At 50.7% G+C, this 8054-nt stretch overlaps 1 pseudogene across 1 annotated transcript; it reads left to right on the top strand.

Annotated features, from left to right (window-relative positions):
• Positions 1–3595: 3595 nt before the first annotated feature.
• On the top strand, positions 3596–8054 carry LOC309812533 (retinol dehydrogenase 16-like; annotated as a pseudogene). Its single transcript has 4 exons — positions 3596–3905; positions 5972–6229; positions 7115–7282; positions 7837–8054. The product of its transcript is annotated as a retinol dehydrogenase 16-like (transcript).

The raw sequence follows: 8054 nt of genomic DNA, 5'->3' as shown, positions 1-8054 counted from the left end.
CCCAAGACTGGGGTGCATGGTGGGGGGAGCTGGGGACTGTGTGGGAAGGGGATGCATCAGGGAGGGGAAATAGAGTGGAGAAAGGGGTTCTCATGTCACCAGGGACACCCATCCCACCTCAGTCCCCAGGCTTCTCCTGGGACATTACTTAGTTCTCTGGGGATATTAGGAAGAAAGTAACAAGTCTTATGGCTGAGGAACAGGGCTCATTATCTCACGTCTGTGTCCTGTTCCTTGAGTGGCCTTTCTGTGCCTTCTGACCCCCATGCAGCTGTGAAAAACCCTCACTTTGGGGAGGGTGTGGGCAGCTGGGAGTTTTCAGTCCCCCACGCTCTGCCTCTGTCCACCTGTTCAGATGTATCTTTCCCGTGTCCAGTCTCCCTCTCCCCCAGGATAGAAATGGACAGGGGAGATAAAGGCCCCTCCTGCCTGAAGGTATGTGTTGACAGTGGAGGGTGACTACCAGCCTGACTCATGAGTCTAAGTGCCAACTCAGTAGACCTTGGCTGGAATGGGATCCTGTCAGAGAACAAAGAAACTGGGTTTTGATTTATCTTGGAAACAAGAATTTCCATTGATTATTTTTTCCTTAAAATTATAGTTGAAAAGTTCACCTGCTTGAATGCATGCTAGAGCTTCATGCTTAATTTGAAGACTCCTGTTTCTCAAATTATTATTTATACACGTAAACACTCACATACACACACAGACACCCGGCCAGTCACACCAAACAAACTGAAATCAAATAAAGTATCATTGATTCACTTTATGCCTTGGGGGTATGTGTTCAGGAGGTTTGGACTCAGCCCCAGGAATCCTCTCCAGAATGTCAGAGAGCTTGTGAGATTGCAAAGCCCTGGCCCTCCTTGCTGGTCGTACAGGGGGGGTGCAGGGCTGCACTGAGATGGGTTCCATGGCCCACAGTGTGGACTGTGACTCAAGGACCCCAATTTAGACAAGGCAGAGCAACAAAAGCACTGAAAAAAGAAGTGCAATGCACACCATCCCACGTCCTTACCCTAGACCTTCCGTAGATCCCTATTCCTCCTCCTTCCAGGCTGCCTTTCTTAGGGAGGAAACCATGAGGGTCCATGCGGCTGTCACAAGGAAGTTTCCCTAATCCTCCCCTTGGCTGTCCCGGTGGTTTTTGACAAAGGATCAGTGATTCCCCACTGAAAATCTCATCTCCTCCAAGTATCAGATATTCAGCCCCTGAAGGCGGGATTTGTCTGTCCATTTTGGGAGCTCACTCCAGTAGGGGGACTGCATACATGTAGGGCTGGAAAAGAGCTTGCACAATTAGCCTTCACTCCTGGCACCTTCTAGCCCCCTTTGGTTACCTACGCCTCTCCCCTCTTCAGGGAACCCAACGTGGGATGAGTAGAGGGGATGGTGTGGGACGCCCTGTCTTGGCCAGTGGTCCTACTGAGACTGGGCAGAGCGACACCAGGTGGTGGCAGCCCCTGCTCCAGCACAAACAGGCTCACAGGTGCGGCCTCGGAATCTGGGCCAGCTGCAACTCCCTGGACCATAGATGCAGAGATCCTTGTCAGAGAGTCTCCCTGACAGGGTTGCCTCTGAAAGATTTCTTCTTCTGGCCCCTGCAGCTCCCAGGTGAGTGAGTGTCACCCCAGGCTCCTTTCTCTTACTGCTCTCTCCGTACCTTCCTGGGGTTGTTTCCACCTGGAATGTAGTCTGAAACAGCTGAGACCGCCGCAAGCAGTCATATTACTTTCAGGGTTCACAAGAGGGAAGCAGATGGCATGACGGCTGGGACGTGGCTGCTGCATGGCCCCTTGGGAATTTATGGGTGAAGGAATTTTTGCTCACTGAGAAAAAAAAAATCTCCTGTTTCTTCCAAGTAAAGAAACCAAACCTTCTCCCTTAGCAGGGTTTGTGTTTGCCTAGGATTTGCATGCCGCCCCGGCTTCCTGACACCGTTTCCACACAGCTTCCAGGGCACCATCCTTCAGCCTTGCCTTCTTCATCCTCACCCTTTGGGAAGCCCCTGCAGGAGGGTCCTGGTGGTCACCCAGGAAGCAGGCACAGGCTGGTTTCTGCAAGACGAGCCTCTCTATTACTGCTGCCAACTCCCACCTGAGGGGCAAACACTTGCAGGACGACAGTCAGCTCCCTGCACTTGACAGTTACCGCTAAAGGCTGAATCTGTGCCCCTGTCTGTCTTTGTTGGCTGCTGGGGTGGGTTCCAGGAGCACTGGAGCCTCTGTTTGCTCTGTTTGCTTGGGGAAGACTCTCCTTCCCTCCCAGTGCCTCTCGTATTTCCTTACTTACCAGTCGGAGCTGTGGTAAATGTGGACGGTCAGGAGATGCCCAGCGCCCTGAACCAGGCTCCTTCTGTCTCTGTCCCACTCACCAGCTCTGTGCCCCTGATGGGTCCACGCCCGTTACTGAATGGTATCCTCCACCTCACGGTGAAAGTCCCTGCATGCACAGCTGTTCTGGGGTCCAGCCTCTGGTCATTTCTGAAATCTCCTGAGGGGGCAGCTCCCTCCTCTTCTCCATCGTCACCCTGATTCAACTGACCTGATTCTTTCCAATTATTGGGCTTTACAGCACTCCCTGATCGGGGGAGGTTCGCACACCCCACCCCATGATCCCTGTTCAAATCAGTCTTTTCTCAGGGTCTGAATGGTCTGGATTCCGGGTGTGGTGCCGGGCAGGGCAGGGCCTCACTCAGCACAGGAGGGGCAGAGGGCAATGTAGCCGGGCACCCAGGGCTGTGGGCAGGGCATCTTCACAGAGTGAAAGGGGAACAACCGTTAGACCAGCTTTGTGTGAGTCCTTACAACAATTGGTCCAGCATCTGGGAGATGTCTCACCATTGCCTGTGTCGCCCCCATTCCCTTCTTGTCCCCTCTCCTTGCCTCTGAGATCAGACACCCCCGCTGTTCTCCTGAACACCTTTCAGGCCCAGGGAACCACTTCATCAGGAGAGACCTTATTCTCGTTTGCCTTCCCCTTCTAATCCTAGAGAGGCTGAGACGGACTTAGTCTTTCGAGAGTGAATTCTGTGAGCTGAGCCAGCAGAGGAGACCAGGCTCAGAGGCTAAGCCAGCTGCCCAAGGTCACACAGCTGGTTGGCAGCAGAGCTGGGTTTTGAAGCCACTTGTGTCTTGATTCCACATGTATTCCCCTTGTAAGAATCTCCAGTAGGTAAGGGAGACCCCAGTCCCAGGCTGAGCACGAAAAAGGGAAGAAGATAGCTGTGAACCATGAGACCAAGGACATAAAGGTCCAATGTGGAGAGTGGAGAGGGGAGAGGTAAGCAGGGGAAACAGTGAGGTGTGGGAGGACCTGGAAATGGTGGTTGCAAAAGATCCTCAAGGGGTTGTGTTGGAAATACAATGACATCTATTAGAAATGGTGTAAATGTACTAAAGAGCATTAACACTGGGGCCATAATCAGTATTACTCACCAAAGAGGGTGAAGAGGAAAATCTTGAGGACTCCATGCCAGAGAGCCTGGAGGCTGGTTGGCCAATCAACATTGTATGTGTTCTTAAGTCTTCCTGTCTCAACACTAGCCAGACTCGAGTTTCACCCCAGCCTGCCTGTGTCTGTCCCTTGCAAAGCCATGTGGCTGTGCCTGGCGGTCCTCGTGGGCCTGTACTACCTCTTGCGCTGGTACCGGGAGAGGCAGGTGGTGAGCCACCTCCAGAACAAGTTCGTCTTCATCACGGGATGTGCCTCAGGCTTTGGGAACCCACTGGCCAGGCAGCTGGACCTGCGAGGCTTGAGGGTGCTGGCAGCATGTCTGACGGAGCAGGGGGCCAAGCAGCTGAGGAATCAGACGTCAGACAGGCTGGAAACGGTGATCCTGGACGTCACGAAGACAGAGAGCATCACTGCGGCCAAGTGGGTAAAGGAACATGTGAGGGACAGAGGTACCACCCAGATTTCTCAAGTCTAACTCCTCTCTGTGAAGTGGAGACGCCTTGACAGCTGCCTGGGGAGATTCCCAAGGTGTTTTCCAGGACTTGAAGTCCTCCCTGTGTTCTACTCACCCAGCTTACCAGCCAAGCCTCTTGCATCCCACACCCACCTTGCAACCTTGAGGCTCTGCAGCCTGGGGGAGAGTTTTCCCTGATGAGAATGTGTCCTTGCAGACTTCCTGTTTGGTGTCCCCTCCTCTCTCAGCAAAAGGTCTGGGTTTCTTGATGCTGAGTGACCAGGGGGATCGGGGTGCACTTTTTGGAGGACGGGTGGAGACGGGCGCTCTGGCTGGAAGGCTGCATGGGGGGCTGGGGGGCAGCGCTGGAACTGAACTGAGTTCTCAGCACTTGATCATGTTTTGCTGGTGACCCCTAGTCATCTGACTTGTGTTTAAATGTCACACTTTTTTAAGATGTCGACACTGAGCTGTCAGGACTTTCCTAAGGAAGGTCAGAAAACTACTATGGAGTTACTTTATCTCTCTTTTATTTTTCATTTGTGTGTGTGTGTGTGTGTGTGTTTTCCTATACTTCTGCCTGTGTTTTATGGTAGAAGGAAAGAACTTTAATTTCTTTTATCTAAGTATAGATTTAAAACATGATCATTGTGAAAAACGGGAAAAATACATGGATAAAAACCAAAGTTACCCCAAATCATGCCACCCGCACATAAGTACTGATAACATTTTTACGTACATGGTATTACATTTTGTACATAATTTGTATCCTAATTTTCCACTGAAAGAAGTTGAACAAATTTACACATAACAAAAATTTCTTCAAAAACATAATAAATAATGATTGAGAATGTTCTATACTTTAGAATAGCACTACTTAGTAAAAAGTACCTCATGGCATGAATGTAATTGTTTCCCACATTTTATTCATTGGATTCAACGTAAATGATGTCTTGGTAAACTTCTTTCTACCCAATTCCCTACGTTGTAACCATGTATATTAATTGGGTCTTTGGTGTCAAATACGGTGGGAGAATATACATTCCTACAAGGGCAGGCTTGGTACTGAGCGGGGGGGGGGGACTAACTCTGTGTGTTAATAATTCCAACACCCTGCACCCAACTCCCCTGACCTTGCTCTTCTGCCCTGAGTTCTATTAGTTGGTAAGTGTTTAAGTATTTGGTATGTGTCTTTGAGTCTTGCAGAGAGGTTTCCATGAAGCTGGGTGAACTGTGAACTGAGAGTCAGGGGTCAGAGTCGCCTCCTGTGTGGGTGGGAGGAGAGGGTGTATTTCTCTGGGACAAAGTGTAAGTTCCGATTTGGGGGAGGGTGGTTAATAGAGGCAGCCCTGCCTCCCCCTGAAAGCCTACCCCATGGAATTCCCCAGATTCCTGCAGGAACATTGCTCAGTATTGATGCGGGTATTTCAAGGCCAGGCCCTAGAGGTCAATACCAGGCCTGTCAACATGTTCTCCCAAACCTGGGATTTCAGGTCTGTTTTACCCAGCCAATCTCCACCCAGATATTACTCATCTTTTTGTTTTTGTCTTTTATCCCTTATCTTTTATTCCTCTCTTCCCCTCCCTTCCTCATTGTCTCTCTATATTTCCCTCTCTTTCCCTCATACTAGCTGTCGAGCACTCAGTCCTGCAGCTGTCAGAAAATCTGAAAATGTAGGTGAATATTGATAATGTCTGCAAGGACAACATGGACTGTGAAAACCCAAAACCTCACCCTCCGAGTTCCAGACTATGGACCCACTAGATTTCCTCAGCCTCAGTCCCGGCCTTCATCCAACCTGGGGTGCTTAACCCTTGTCATCAGGCAGTGGGCTGAGCGTGAAGACTGAGTCAGGGGGGCGGCGCACCATCTGTCCTCCAACCGCTTACAGGGTCTCATCTCCCCAGACCCGCAGGCAGCATGTTGGTCTCTGTTCCAGCCGTTCCCCCTGCAGCCTCTCTCCTAAAGTCCTCACTGGGTGGAAGGTGACTTGGAACCACAGCTGGGTCCTCACTCACAGGCCCAGCATGGTGTTGCCCTCTCGCCCTCACTGTTCCCAGGGCTCTGGGGCCTGGTGAATAACACCGGCATCTCCATGTCCACTGCACCCAGTGTGTGGCTGACCAACCAGGACTTCATGAAGATACTGGACGTGTACCTGTTGGGGGTGATCAAGGTGACCCTGAGTCTGCTGTTCCTAGTGCGGAAGGCGAGGGGCCGTTTGGTCAACATCTCCAGTGTCATGGGCCGCATGTCCCTCTGGGGTGGAGGTTACTGCATTTCCAATATGGCATGGAGGCCTTCTTGGACTCCCTCAGGTTATGGCCTGGGACAGAGACCCTCCCCCTACCTTGGTCCTTCTGCTTCTGTGCTTCTGAGGGAGCCTTTTACAGGGGGTTCCTTTCATCACAGAATTAGAGTTCTTTTTCCCAGAACTTTCTCTCTTGCTTTTGCCAGGCGTTCATTGGGAAGCTCCTTTCTAAGTTCTTGGTGTCAGGATGGACTTGACGACTGTAGAGTTTGAATGAATTTACTCTGCCCTGGAAGATGGCCCACAATCAGAAAGTGAGGTAGAATTGTCACCAATATAATTTGGCTACAGTGTGCTCCACCTACATTACTGCTATGATATTAGGTTGGGGGAGCCTTGTTTGCAGTGTAACCCCATGGAAGCAATTAATCAAGGAAAGTAATTAATCATATCAGCAGTAGAGACCCTACTGGCTGCAGGGCTGAGGATGGCTCTGAATATGGGGCAGGGGAGTGATCCCAGGTAGGGAGATGCATTTTAGGGTCCAGTTACACCAGCCCAGCTGATAAATGGCCAGGGGGTAGACTGGTTAGGATAGGGGAGAGAGGAAATTGAGTATGGAGGGGATAAAATATAAAAAGCCCGGTGATCAATTGGATGTGAGGGGAATATGAGGAGATAGTCCTTAAGTGGTACCTTGCAACTCAACGGGTAGGATTTAGAAGCGTAAGCACGTGTATATAAAATATTTGGAAAAATATTCAAACTCTATACAGAATAACATCATCATAAGATTTCTCCTTCTGGCTTTTCTGTACTTCACAACCTCCCAGAGTTTCCTGCTTATCGCACTGCAATCCTGTGTCGGTGTCTTATTTTGTGTGTGTGTGTGTTTGTGTCTTGGTTTATAAAAACTCTGAAGTCTTTGCCCCTCTGCCTGCCTCCCTTGCAGGAAGGAGCTCTCCTACTTTGGGGTGAAGGGCGGGAGCGATGATCGAGCCTGGTTACTTCAAGACCTTTGTGACCAGCCCTGAGGCAATTTCTCGGGGCCTCCAGGCAGCATGGGATCAGGCCAGCCCAGAGGTCAAGGAACTCTATGCGGAGACATTCCTGGCCTCAGGTGAGTGAGCTGAGGACCTTGGAGAGAGAAGCAAACCCTTGTCTGGGAGCCTGGGTCCGTCATTAGCACCTCCTACAGTCTCAGGTCCATCCTCCAGACTTTGACTCACCCACACAGTGGGCACATGAGCTCCATCCCCAGGGTCCCATGTGGTCAACTTGTAACCTAAGGAAAGGATCCAGGCTTGGTAGACCTGGAGCCACTGTCTCATCTGAACTTCTAGTTATTTGGGGAGAACCTGAGGCCAAATATGGAAGATACCCATGTACTCATGGCAAGCTGGCATTAGAACAGCTGGTTTTCATGTCCTTAGATTCATGGTTTGTAGATACCTGCAGTTTATGTAATCCAGACATTCTCAGAAATGGAGTTAAAGGTGCCTTGGTGTGGAACCACGTGTTCCTGGGGTAAGAGTTGGGGCACTCATTTGGGAATTTAGGTGGATTCAATTTAGTGGGTCTAGGGATTCTTAGAAACATTGCTCCATAAGTTGATTCCAGAGTGAGAGTGGATGGAGGGGGGAATATATCTAGATTCTTTCTCATTCTGGACAGGCATGAAATCAGTTGGCTTGTGGGAGACAAAGTGCAGCCAGGATCTGTCCTTGGTGACCGACTGCATGGAGCATGCCCTGACCGCCGGCCACCCCCGCACCCGATACTCCCCTGGCTGGGACGCCAAGCTCTTCTACCTCCCCGTGAGCTACACGCTCACCTTCCTGGTGGATCTCATGATGTATTGGGGTGCCTCACGGCCTGCTAAGGCCCTGTAA

The sequence above is a fragment of the Mesoplodon mirus genome (genome assembly GCF_964341445.2).
Source record: "Mesoplodon mirus genome assembly, chromosome: 11".
Lineage (NCBI taxonomy): Eukaryota > Metazoa > Chordata > Mammalia > Artiodactyla > Ziphiidae > Mesoplodon > Mesoplodon mirus.
Note: the sequence above shows the minus strand (reverse complement) of the source record. Positions and strands in the feature narration are given on the sequence as shown.